At 34.1% G+C, this 14,177-nt stretch overlaps 1 protein-coding gene across 1 annotated transcript in view; it reads right to left on the bottom strand.

Annotated features, from left to right (window-relative positions):
• LOC139135935 (ER degradation-enhancing alpha-mannosidase-like protein 1) overlaps positions 1–14,177 on the bottom strand; it is a 492,448-nt gene that overhangs the window by 457,546 nt on the left and 20,725 nt on the right. The gene's annotated exons all lie outside the window — the stretch shown is intronic.

Below are 14,177 nucleotides of genomic sequence, written 5' to 3'. Positions count from 1 at the left end.
CACTTTTTCGTTCAAAAATATCAATTACACGCTGTAGCCTTATGTTTAGATCATAATGTTTTTATCAAGTTCATAATCTAATTTCTACAACTTGAAGTAGTTGTTGTCTATAATCTATACATCTAAATTCCAAATTAACCATTATTCTCAAGTCTTTTGCAATTAACACAGTCATTGTGTCTGTATGTAGCTACATTTCTATTCAGAGTGATGCTGTTTGTATCTGAGTCCACAAGTACTGGTATGTCACTGTGTGTGTCTTCTAATTCCGGTGTTGTGTGTGCCTGACATTGATTTTACTATCTGCCCTTGGTATAGGGTCATCCTCAATGCTTTGAAACTGGATATTTTGGTCAGTAGCAAATAATTTGTATACATTGCTGCTCCTTTATATATAAAATTGTTATTTTAAAAAACGTTATGGCATATCATGTGGAGTGTGCTTTGATCCATCACCTCAACATCTACATGTAGCTGATTTACACGCTCCATTCTCATCCAATTATTTTTTTTCATTCATTCATTTCCTGCAAATGATGTTTCTGCAATGTCATTAATTCTGTCATGAAATTTGACACCACTCATACAAATGAATCTAATCATTGACAAGGTGAGTGTATGTCATCTGATCATTTGCAGTGCGGTCTTCTTTCTGTGACCCTACAAATCATGTGCACATCTCATGAGTGGAGCCAATGCTAAGGGCTAATATGATACAGAATATGAATTTAAGACTTCGCAGGTATGATGAAATGACTCATAACATTTGTGAAAAAGTATGATGATATACTTTGTGTACGTCAGTCATGACCCTGACTCATTGCTTTTTAATCATAATTTGATACGGTACATTTGCCCCTTTGTTTCTTTTCAAAATTCCGTGACAGTTAAACACCAGTGCCTGTTCATATACAATTCACAAAATTCACAATCCTTGAAAAATTCTGTGTGTGAACAATTTCACCTTGTCTTGAATACCTGGGTGGAACTTCATCCATTTATCTACATACATCGGGCTTATGGTGAAAATGATTTAAAGTTCAGAGAAGTTGCTCAACACATACCGGTAGCTGTAAACCAGGAATAGGTAGAAAGTGTTAAAGTTAAAAAGGGTATGGCTGCGTAGAGCAGAGAGGGATTTAAAAAAATAAATGTTCATGATTTTATTACTAATGTAGACAAATTGCCAAAGAGTTAAAAAACGAGACAGTTTATCAACAGAGTTAGCTACAAAGTAGACAATTCTCATTGCTATACCTCTTGATTCCCTCTATTCATGTTGTTTTTATCACTGTATCTCTTCAAACTAGCAAGATGGAGACTCTGCAAGTAGAAAATTGAGAATGATGATGAGATCAGTAGGAAACAGCACAATCACACCTCAGAGACTACTAACCTGGCTCTCTCCTGGTATTCTGTCCTTGCTTCACTACCTCTTTTTTAATGACACTGATATTCCCTGGAAAAAACTAACTTCTCTTTGGCGTACACTTGTCATTATAAATAGCATCGCTCAAATATGATCACTGCACAAGGCCTCCAAATTCTGGTCTTTAACATTTTGAGAAACTGTCACAATGATCCTAAAAGCAATGATTTGGTGTATCTCACAACAAAAACTGATGGCTCTGACTTTGGAATCACACACATACTGACTTTATAGTTGCCTGTTTAAAATTTAAAGTAAAGTGTGCTGAAACACATCCAATTATTTTCCAATGTTGTATGGTAAAACCTGGGATTTATCAATGACCTATAGATATTCAACACTCCGTGAAATGACTGGTATTGAATTATGTTCTCTAATATTCAAAATTATTCGACCACTTGCCTCAAAAAGGTTAATGGTGTAAGTTTTAATTTGAATGATGCAGCTTTTAATTATGTAGCTATTTTGCTAATTACAGCTGCTGATAATGGTATTACAGAAATCGACAATCCTATCTCTAATCTCAGCCAATTTTACAGCTCAGCGACAGACAAAATTAGAGCATGCCTGGTATGCCAGTGTTTTACATTGATTCTACTGAAATCACGTAGCTTGGTCTGGCGTTTTTCTCAATATCCTTTGATACATGTGCTTTTCCTAATTACCTGTGTCTATTTAGTAATGGATACATAATTTTTGTTACTGTTCAGTACTTCACAGCATTCAGCAAATTGCTGCCTATGATTAAATAACTTTACATACAAGAACATGATATGGTTATCTATGTACATACAATGTGCACTGTCAGATTCTAATGTGTTTATTACCATAACTAATCCATAAAAAATTTTAACTCTTAAAAGTCTGCACAAAAGAAATCATGCTTCTTGAAGTTAAAGAACAGGTACCATGGAAATATCTAAGTTGCAGGATAAGAAAGTTCATTACAAGATATATACCGGCCCTCCATTGTAAAGGTTACATTTAAAACAATTTGAAAACAAAGTATATAAAGGCAAATTCTCATTACAGTTTGTAAAGCATTTATTTTCTATGACAGATTAAGCATTTACATCAATCAGGGGCTGTGGATAATTAAAACATGCACAGTAAACGAAACAAAGTGCATTTGTCCTTAACTCCCTCTCCTCCTCTTAACGAAAGTTTGGAAAATATGTGCTAAGTCAAACCAAGCCCCAACCCCCTCCTACCCCCTCTAAAATCAATCTGTTTCAGTGCCAACTCAAAATGACGCAACCAACAGAATGAAATGAAACAGTGTATCCAAAATGATTTAAGTTATTTTACTGTGCACTTTTTCACATGTACTGGTATGTCAAAAGAATGCTGGTATAGTGTCCGTGCCGTACTGGCCTAGTATATGCCAAACAATGTAGCGATATTTTGCGATACAGAAGAATGTGTAGCGAAATGTTGCGATAGCAAAATTTGTTGTGCGATTTTTGCGCACAGTTATCGAAATACAGCCAAACACCATTCCCCTAAAATATAGAAGTTGCGTTTACCGTGCACATGTTTTAATTATCCATGGTTCCTTAGTTGTATGATATTCAGTTGAACATGAATGATGGCACATGCAAACTTTGCAAATTAGTTTTATTATGGTATATTGCTTTAAACTCACAAAATAAATTACTATGAGTTGATGTAATGGAAAATTTGTTTACCAACATTTTTCAAATAAAACTGAACACAAACTACAGATACCATTTCTTTAATATTACTAACAGTACTACAATTACCTTGGTATAAATTTGATACACGGTAATTAATATCTTCATATTCATTATACAAGCTACAATCAACACATACATGTACATGTATGTACAACACGGACATAATGCAAAAACAGTGACTCCTCATCAAGATAATATGATGTAATGAAATTTCCTATAAACGTCAAGTCAATAATTGATGATATAGTAAATAATAATTACTTCATAAAGATCAATATGACTGCAAGGGCACCTTCCTCATTGAGTTATTTTACAGTTGTTTGTATGGTTTGTTGTCATCACATCTCACTGGGAGTGAGACTTAATTAGACTTACTCCAATTTGACCTTAGCTGGCTGAGTTTTTCATTTTGTCATTGCAGCATAGATATTAACTAAATCCAATGCTGTATGTATTTTTGTGGCACATTCATGTAGCCTTTAGAATGAACACAAAAAAGGATTGAATATGCACACTGGACAAGTCAGATTTAAATCAGAAAACATTTAACTCTTCTGAGCTTATCTCATTTTCCATTGCACTGCTCCTTAATGTCCATTCTTTGTAACATTTATGTACAATACTTTAAGTCTTTCCTTTTCACATTCAGTACCAGCTGCAGTGATAAGCTTGTAGTTTGTCCCATATTTGAGTTCAGAAAAAAATTGTCCCCTTTATGCAAATATGCTGAAGGAAAAGTATAGGTTTGTCGTTACTGCTGTGAATTTCATTGCTGATGCTATCTGGCAGTATAGGACTTGATTATCTTATTTACTGCAGAGGTAAGTCACATAATTCTACTTTATTGAATCATTCATTCATAGAGTCAAATACGGAACATTTACTTCTCCGCACAGTTGCATGTAAGTTTATAGCCATAATTTGATTCTCATTTTTGAATAACATCTTTCAAATTAAACATGCCAAATTATGTATTACATTGATTAAAAGGTGTTAATATTAACATTACTTTTGGAATCATGCTGAATGTTGTTGATCAGAATTTACAGAATTAGATAAAAATAAAACTTCTGCTGATTCGTAGAGCAAATAAGATCTTTATTTATTTAATAATCATTGTAGAACTAACAAGACTTTACCACACCAAGAAGAGTACATGTACAGTGACAGTACTGCAGCATACAGGTACACTTTACCCTGAAAGTGACTAGATTCAGTTTTGAAAGTGGAATAAGTCTTAGGATGTATACCAGTTGAATCTTTGAGGCAAAACTAGGTTAGGTATGAGGCCAACAAATCTTTCAATTAATGTGAGCGGTAACATACACCTGGCACCCAGTTTGTTAAATAAACAGCAGATGAAATGTTGTAGTGAGATGGATGGGTCATCTGGGGTCACATCGATAGATCACTATCAATTGACTATCACTGTATTTCAACACTCTATTGCAAGACTCATGGTCTACATACAAACAAGGCAAGGTTCTTTCCCATGGTACATGTATTAATGCTCTGCAATGCCGGGATAATGTCAATCCACATGGCAAACACTGCGGTGAGTCACCTTGCATGAAACTGAATTCGTTTGGCAGCAGCGTACAGAATATATACAAATGTTCTCGCTGTGAGACCGTAATGTTTCTTTACCCATTGGGGCTATTCTGAGACTTGAAAGATATGCCCTTTTGCTGTCATCATTTCCATGAAAGTTTTTATACATGCAGTGTAGTCAAAATAAAATGAATTCAAAAGCCCGACAAAATTTCCTGTCACCACAGGTGACAAAAAAGTCTGACATACGAACTGTTTTCTTAACCCTCTTCAACCTCAGTTTCCTCTCATGGTCTCCTGATATTTCCTAACAAACACCATCTCCTACAGTACGATTTACTTTAGGGATTATGAAAATGATGTTTAAGTTTGCAGCTGGCCCACTTCAGAGATGAAAAGAATGCACAGAGCATGTGTTCTGGTTTCAATGACTGACATCATCAGTCTAGACATTCAATAGTTCATTTGTTTGTTTACTTTTTGTTTGTCGAATAATTTATTTGTATTACAGTAATATTTAAAAGGAACTGCGCAACTTTGCTGTAACACTTGGAACAAAATATTTGATATAAATGCAGAGGTAACATGATAAGGTTAAAGGTTGTAGAATGCTATACTTTAATTTGTTCAACGTTTCAATGGCTGGAAATCCTGGAATTTGTATGATCAGTGCACATGTTCAAATTCATGCACTCATGTTCCCGATATCAATCGCCAACTTATTTGTGATGGAGAATTTTTCCTGAGAAGGATGAATTTTAGAAATGACTAAAAATATTAAATTTAAAAAAATCATTACCAACTTAATTACCAAATTGTTCTCAAGTATTGTAGTAAGTAGATATTTTTTGCGAATGATTTCAACTTAAGTTGGTAGATGAAGATGAAAATTCAACAGCTTGAAAATGAATTTTTACAGAACTGTTGATGGTAATCTATACTCACCAATATGCTATAGGACTACAATAGTCATAGCATGTTCATCTACGCTTCACTGATCAAACACTTGTTCAGCACAATGATCACAGTGAGACTAATATTTGTGGATTAGACTGTGAAAATCCACCAACAACCAGATTTGCTCAGATGTCATCTGAAATCTTCCACCAAAATAATGATTTTTGCATCATCTTGATATAGTGTAAAAATATGACAAATTATCTGCAGATAATAGAAACAGAGTACATTATGTGATATGGTACATCTAACATACCGTATACCTACACAAACTCTGGTACTTACATGTAGTATTTTGTTATTTGTCTAATTCTATCGTGTACTTCGCAGCTAGAGGGACATTGATAGAAAGCATATGATAAAAGGTTGCTACATCATACACGCACGCCTACATGTTGACCTATAGTTAGTAATGAACTGGTGTTCAAATCACAACACACCCACTAGGTGCTAATCCATTGGCCATGTACCAATGGGAAAACTGAATACAAGCAGATAGTTGGATAGTTGGAGATATAGACAGTCTGAGTGCTGACAAGCTCGATACATAAGTCAAACATTTTTACAGGTTTTGTGGCATTTTAGCATTCCTATCATGTACCTCCACAATTCTATCACAAATTTATCAACAAAAACATAAATGATGAGTCTTAGCTGAGCAAAGAATGTCAATATTTACCAATGGACTGGTTCAATGGCAATATATTCAAGTCACACTTGACACAATTAATCCATAAAAGACTGTAAACGAAACAAATCAGTTGACATATCTGGCATTCCTACATAGCTGATTTATACAGTCATGAATTTTCTGAAATAAAATTCATGTATTCTGTAATTTCTTCTTCTCTGACAAAACACAGCTACAGTAAATGTTGTTTCTTTCTTTATATCAATATCTCCATTCAGATAAAACTTTAACCTTTCATCATCATGGTTTTGCACATACCACTTGTTGCCGATGGTGATGGTGCAGAGTTTTTTACAGGGATTGGGGTGAACAAGTTACATGTACAGTGGCAATTCCTATCCTGATGGTGCAGATTGCATGCAAGTCCCATGACTGCCTTCTGAGAAATAATACTCAGGACAAATTGATGAATAGACTGAAAGGATTAAATTACCATTTGATTGATGGATGGTCATATTTTAGTTGTTTCAAAAACATTTATTTGTGCTAATTTAGTTGTTTCAAGAACATCAGTACAACTTTGTGTGTTTCATTATTATTCCACTCAGCAGGTAGAGTTGACATCCAAATTACATGCAAGAATTTTTCTCCCTAAGGTAGGATGCAGTGCAATTATTAGATACAGTGTATTCAAGATATTGACCTAATCTATTTCTTGATTCAAGATCATGATGTAGCGATCAAGTTCAGAGCACAATATATGCCATATACATAGCCTGAGTTCATATTTGTGCATTGTTAAATCTATTGACTGTTATAGAATTTAAATCTGACTCCTTTTAATTGTTTTTGTCCTTTTTTTCAACCTTTTGATTTCAACAATATGAGCATCCCATGGAAATATGATGTTAATTTAGATTTTCATATTGATGAAATTATCTGAACATGTACTTTGAAGCAAAGTTTTTGTGCATGCAAAGGATTCCATTAGCATTATCTTGCCGTCTAAGATCTCTAGTCTCAGACTGAAGAGCAGCTAGCGTAAAAGTAGGTTACATTTAAAGCAGTGTCTCCCGGTGACTATACACTCTTCCATTAGCACTTCACCTTTGGACACATCAATCCTTCAAGTGAGTTAATCTGAATTTCTGGAACCTAAGAATCAACTACAATATTCCCAGAAATGTTTGTGTCTCAAACAATTTGGAGCTCTACTTGTTTTCTACATCACGTCCCATAAATGGGTACATAGTATTTGTAGTTCACACGGACTCAAAATTGAAACCCAACTTGCAGCTGCATCATTCTTTACAGGGATATATTAATTCATGTACATACAAATAAATGACTATTTGTAAAATTCCAACAGGAAGCAACTGATGAACCCCTAACCTTTCTTGTACATCAATGTCAATATTTCCTCTATTTCCAATACCAACATTACACAATTATTGTTTGTCTTTGTCCACATACACTTCCAAAATGTGAATGAAGACAGTTACTGAATTGTTTATGTTTACACAAGGAATGTGTCACGACATCATTTTCACTCAAGCAAGGATATCAAAATGACCCAAACTGAGGTAAATTTGGTTTCTTGTCATACCAAAACAAGCAATTGGCAATCAGTAAATTAGGACCTGACAATAAGCTAATTTTACACAAACTCTAAGATTTTATCTGTGAAAGAATACATCTGAAAATACACAACGATGACTATCGTAAAATTCCTATAGAAAACAACAACGCTGCAACCACAAAAGCATCTGATGAACCCCTTTCTTATATTTCACTGACAATATTTCCCCTATTTCCAATACCAACATTACATATTTTATTGTTTGTCTTTGTGCACATTGGTACACTTCCAAAATGTGAGTGATGATGAGTCACTGAATTGTTTATATATCACTATTATTTTCACTCAAGCAAGGATGTCAAAATAACCCAAGGAATTAATTTTAGTTTCTTGATGATGAGTCACTGAATTGTTTATATATCACTATTATTTTCACTCAAGCAAGGATGTCAAAATAACCCAAGGAATTAATTTTAGTTAGTCATATCAAAATACACAATTGACAATCAATAAATTAGGTTCTGACAGCCAATTTTATACATACATGTAGCTCTATGATTTTATTTCTACAGGAATTTGCAGAGAAATATACAGATCTGTAAGTGGGCAAATAAACTCAGGTGTTTCTTGTGATGAAAGCAAAGCTCTTTATTACATGCCTGACATATATATCCAACGTCGCGAGCTCCATACGATTCAATGGAAACTCGTTGGTGCCATCACGGGCTGCATGGTTATCATTGGACTGAAAGTGAACCAGGAGTATTTTCAACTTGACAACTTCAGGATTAAAAAACGATCAAATTACATCTTTTACTGAGGAAATACTGTTTTTACAAAATTATTGTGAAAAAAATTTGATAAACCGAATAACAGTGATTTAAATATATCAATACGCAGTTCGACGATGAAAATTGTTCTATTTTTCAACAGATTTTCGTCTAAAATGAAAATGAAGCATATAAAATAAAATTGTCATTTGTACGTAAACAAAAAACATAGGGCCAAAGTCCCTGAAGCTACTATAGACATGGATACAAACTTGAGTATTTCCTGACTGTATGAAATTATCTCACTAAGGTCACCCTAGGGACTTGTAAACCAAATATTAAAGCTGTCTGACCAGCAGTTTTGAAAAAACAATCGATTCAACAATCGACAGCTCTGCTGTGTTATGTAGAGAAAACCTTTTGTAACACATGTATTGATGAAGAGGTGGATATCTTTGATAGCTCATTCAGGATGGCCTGACCAAAAATGGAAAAAAAAATCCGTAAAAATACAGATTTGCATATTTTAACAAATCTAAGTTGGGTTATCCCTAGGGACCTGTATACCAAATAACAAAGCTGTCTGACCAGTGGTTATGAAGAAGATTTTTTACCAAAAACGCCTTTTTTGGTGCTAATTTGCATATTTTAACAATATCAAAAAAAATAAAAAAACAGTTTCTCAAAAATCATATTTTTCATCTACACAACAAATATCAAATCAGTAAGTATTGCGGTTCTCAAGATATTTGAGTGGATGGATGCCTCACAAACATACAGGGCTCCCGCTACCCGATCGCCAATTAGCCAAATGCGAAAGAAAGTTAAAAATGGCTACAAAAATTCCAGTTTGGCGAACATAGTGGCTAATGAATTTTTCCTGCCCAGGTGCCACCTCAATAAAAAACTACAGCTAACAATAAAAAAGTTGTTAGATGTTGAAACAGTTTACCCTCCTTCCTACAAAGTTGCAATGTATTGAAACAGTTTACTCTCCTTTCTACAAAGTTACAGTTCCCTGGTACGTGGAGCAGACATTGTTGCTGTTCCGTCTGTGGTACATAGAGGCTTTGTTTCGCCTCCATGAGTCCCGTTCGTCCTCATCTATCGAGAAGTTTTACCTACTTTGCTAGAATCAAAATTTGGCCTGCAACTACTCAGTTTGACAGTAAAAACCGTAGTTTTAAAAGGGAAATTTAACAAACGGAGCAATAATACAAGGAAGAGGAGAAAAACTGAGGTTTTCTGAAAGGTCAAGTCTAGGTCATCTCATCATGTGATGTCATGCATGAAGACCTCTAAGTGTACAATTATGGTTCAAAAGAGCCACCTAGGGTGGTCAATAGGTAAAGGTAATTTTGGTGTCTTCCAATTTAAATGGCATTCAGCTTGACTGTCAGTTTTAAATTAAATTTATTAAGAGTCATTGCAAAGGAATATTGTAAACAGTAATTGCAGTAAGCATATCCATTGTCAAATCATTTTGCATGTAAACATTAAAGCAACAATTCATTAAAATTGTTAATTCGGTCTATTTCAAACTGCTATAACCTATACAAGAAATTATGTGATTCTTAATTATTTTAATATTTTTGCAGATTCGACCAGTTAATGATGTAGAAGTAAACATTACCAGACATTTCTATATGATATCAAAATATCAAGTGAAAATATATCTGTGTTAAAATGATATCATAATCATTAAAACAATGTAATATACTCTCAACAGTGAGTAATTTAAATGAACATATATCATTGTGTCTTGTTTTACAAGAGTTGTGTTTGGCCAAAACCTTTGGTCTCAAGAAAAATACTCATACTCAAAATGCTATTCAGCCTGCTTGATCACAACTGTGACATACAAGTAACACCGGGCCAATTGTATCTACACTGCCAGTGTGCTACTAAATGCTTTCTCCTGCACCATGTTTTTTATTCTTGTGGCTAAAACATTTTGGTTATGGAAGACTGCATAAATTTGCCGCATGAGAGGCTTGTAGCTTATGACAAGCTATCATACTGTGAACACTAAATGAATGCCGCAAAATGTTCTCTACCTGTTGTAATATACACTTCACTTTGCTACCAGATATTTAGAATTCAATTGATACTTATTTTATTTCTGGTGGTAAAAGTTTACCATCTTAAATGAAAAAGTATTTCTATCCTGGAAATGTCATAAAAACACAGATTATTCAATACAAACTGAACAAATATTTCTTTAATGTAAAACTATCAGGAACATCATACAAAACATCTCGATTTGTAAAATTAGGAACTCCTGAATGCGGAGAAAGCTGTAATTGCCACGCTTAATTGAGATCATAAACTGGCTAAAAGTTGCTCAAAGTGGCTACAAGATTTTTGATTTGGCTAATCAGTTGGCTAATCATTTTGGTGACTTAGGGGGAGCCCTGCATACAGACTGACGGTACACGCCGGAGGGATACCCATCCCAACAGCTTCTATAGACTATATTAGTCTATAGTAGCTAATAAACGAGAGTTAATTACATTCTTTACATTCTAATTAAAGTAAACAAGACTTGCTTAAATCTAGATTTACGTCATTAAAAAAACGGCCCATCTGTCAGGTTATAAAGAATCTTAAGCTGGTTACCTTTATCAGTATTGTCATTTTAACTTTCAAATTAACATAGTAAGTAAGTTCTGTTGAATAAGTTGAGACTGTATGTACTCAGAGAAAGCATACTGAAGAGACAAATGTTTGAAACTTAAGAAGTTCAAGGTCATCAAAAGCATCATGTAACACTTTCATTGCACTGTTTACACAGATTGCATAATTGCTATAAATAGCACATGAGGAATCTTACAGCCAGCTTTACCATAAAAACCCTATCACTTTGACCACTCTTTTAATTGACCACTCTATTTTTTTCCTCAAAAAGTAATTTTATTTTATCCTACCAAGTCAACCATAAATGGAAATTAGAACTTTCTCTATCTCTATTTATTTGACCACCCTATCATGACAAACTATTATGAGCAATTTCTTTTAGATAACATACAGGGCACAATAAATGACGGTTCAGAATATGTCAAAGTTGGAATTCAGGAAAGTTGCCTGTACATGTTTTAATCCTTCAAGATGGTAAGCATTTCACTATGAACTGTCAAAAAAAGTTGAACTTTCTGATAATTCTACACTAAAATATTTTGGCTTTGATGATTTCCTAATTAATTCAATTATTAAATCATATTAATTATTTTTTTCTGGGTGAATTGATAGGGTTTATACAGTACAAGAATTACAAACAATGTAAGTCAAATTTTGACCAAAAATGACAAAAAAATTCCTTAAAAATACACATTTGCATATTTCATCACAATTTGAACAAATCTAAGTTGGGTTATCCCTAGGGACCTGTATACCAAATAACAAAGCTGTCTGACCAGCGGTTATGGAGAAGAAGATTTTTTACCAAAAACGCCTTTTTTGGCATTAATTTGCCTATTTTCAACAATATCAAAAAATTAAAAAAAAACTGTTTCTCAAAATCATATTTTTCATCTACACAACAAATATCAAATCAGTAAGTACTGCGGTTCTCAAGATATTTGAGTGGACGGACGCCTCACAAACGGACATACATACATACATACATACATACATACATACATACATACATACATACAGACTGACGACAGACGCCGGACGGATACCCATCCCAATAGCATCTATAGACTATAGTCTATAGTAGCTAAAAATTGGAGAGAAAATATGTCAGAGAGAAAATTGTAATAAAAACATTACAGCCCAAACAAGGGACTATGTACCCTTGGGGTAGGAGACCATTTGCCCTCCTTACGTCGTGCAAATGTCACCTACCCCCAGCACATAGTCCCATGTTTGGGCTATAATATATAATTTTTCATAAAATTAATGTTCATTCCTTCATTGCAAAAGATTCACTGTGTTCTGATATGCATATACCTATATTTTAATTGTGCCAAAGTTTTAGTTGTAGCTGCAGAAATTACATGACCCAGAAAACAGTTGCAAATGACACTATGCAGCAAACATTTGATACTTTCACCACAATATCTGCAAAACGGTCTAAAGTTGGACCAATGAAAAATGATGCAATTGGATAGAAGGAGTGTGGCGTAAAGGTTAACAGTTTCTTGTGGCATTTTAAATTGCGTCTCATTCATCATTTCATAGTCTTGCATCAGTTTGCCCATTTTTATGCAATTTACTGTCCCCCTTCTATGGAGGCTACCTGGATCTTCTGATCAGTAAAATCAGTGAAAATGTGAAATCTTCTATCGCAGAGTTATGGAGAACATATAGTTTACAAGTAATATTGCCAACATGTAACATACGTACAACAAAAAGGGATAATTAACATCTGTCGTGCAGAAAACATTTTCCTCCTCTTTATGTTACTGTGATGGTACATTTTGTAATTTTGTTTGAATTCTTCACCCTAGAACCCTACATGTATGGTTGCAGCGGAAGAGAGAACAGAAAGTAAATATACTGCCTGTCAATGTACTTTGCTGTTTTGTTGACTATTAATGATAATAAGGATAGTGGTAGACTTATACATGTACTGTAGATGAACTGAATATGCTATATAATCAATACTGATCATCCAATCTTCTATTGGATGTGTTCGGACCATTGACAGATGAGTAGACAAAAAGTTTGGCGTCAACATAAGTAAAACTTGTGTTATAATAAAATGCATCATTTTCCAATATGAAATTCATAACATATTTCAATTTGATAGCTTTTCATGACAAGTGAAACAGTTACTGAAGCCACCGTGCAACTTGGCTGTCATACTGCATCTCTGATAAAGCGTTAACGGATTGCATTATCATTTATCTCTGTCAGGCAGAGCTAATCTCCAGACAATTAACTGACAGATATCTATTTTCATACGGTTGTCCAAGTGAGAAACCCATCAAATGACAGTGACTGTCGTGGTTCAGAGGCTTTTGAAAGGACAGTGTATTCCCAGCATGTCCAGTCATATCAATACACTGTAAGTGTGAATACGTCACAGGTTTGAGCACCGAGTTCATGCCATTCTGTACTTCACAAGCAATCAAACTCACACAAAACTAATACATGCAATTCCAAAGTTGAACATAAACTGCTTTTGAATTGCATATATTTTGGTTTATGGTACAGGTTTTACACGTAACCATACCTTAACTGCACGTTCATACGGTATCAAATGCCTTAGATATAAATCCATCTTTTATGATATAACTGAAAATATAATCTAATTGATCCATCAATAAACAGAAGCAATGTAAGAATTAACCAGATGCTATTTCAAGCCCACTTCAATTGCAAGACCAAATTTAACAAATAGTATCACATACAGAAGGCATTTTATAACTTCAACATATGCATGAGAAATAAACATTATTGAGTAGTCAATTTGAGCAGACTTATAACTTCTGTATTTGCTACACTGAATGATGCTTTGTGACATTTGACCAGGATTTTTCCATTCTGTCATATCCAAAGATCCTCTGACAATGTTGCCATTTAAAAACAAAGCATTCAGTCCCAAGCAAAACCA

This window comes from Ptychodera flava, chromosome 6 (genome assembly GCF_041260155.1).
Source record: "Ptychodera flava strain L36383 chromosome 6, AS_Pfla_20210202, whole genome shotgun sequence".
NCBI lineage: Eukaryota > Metazoa > Hemichordata > Enteropneusta > Ptychoderidae > Ptychodera > Ptychodera flava.
The sequence above is the reverse complement of the archived record's forward strand: the minus strand, read 5'-3'. Positions and strand labels throughout refer to the sequence as shown.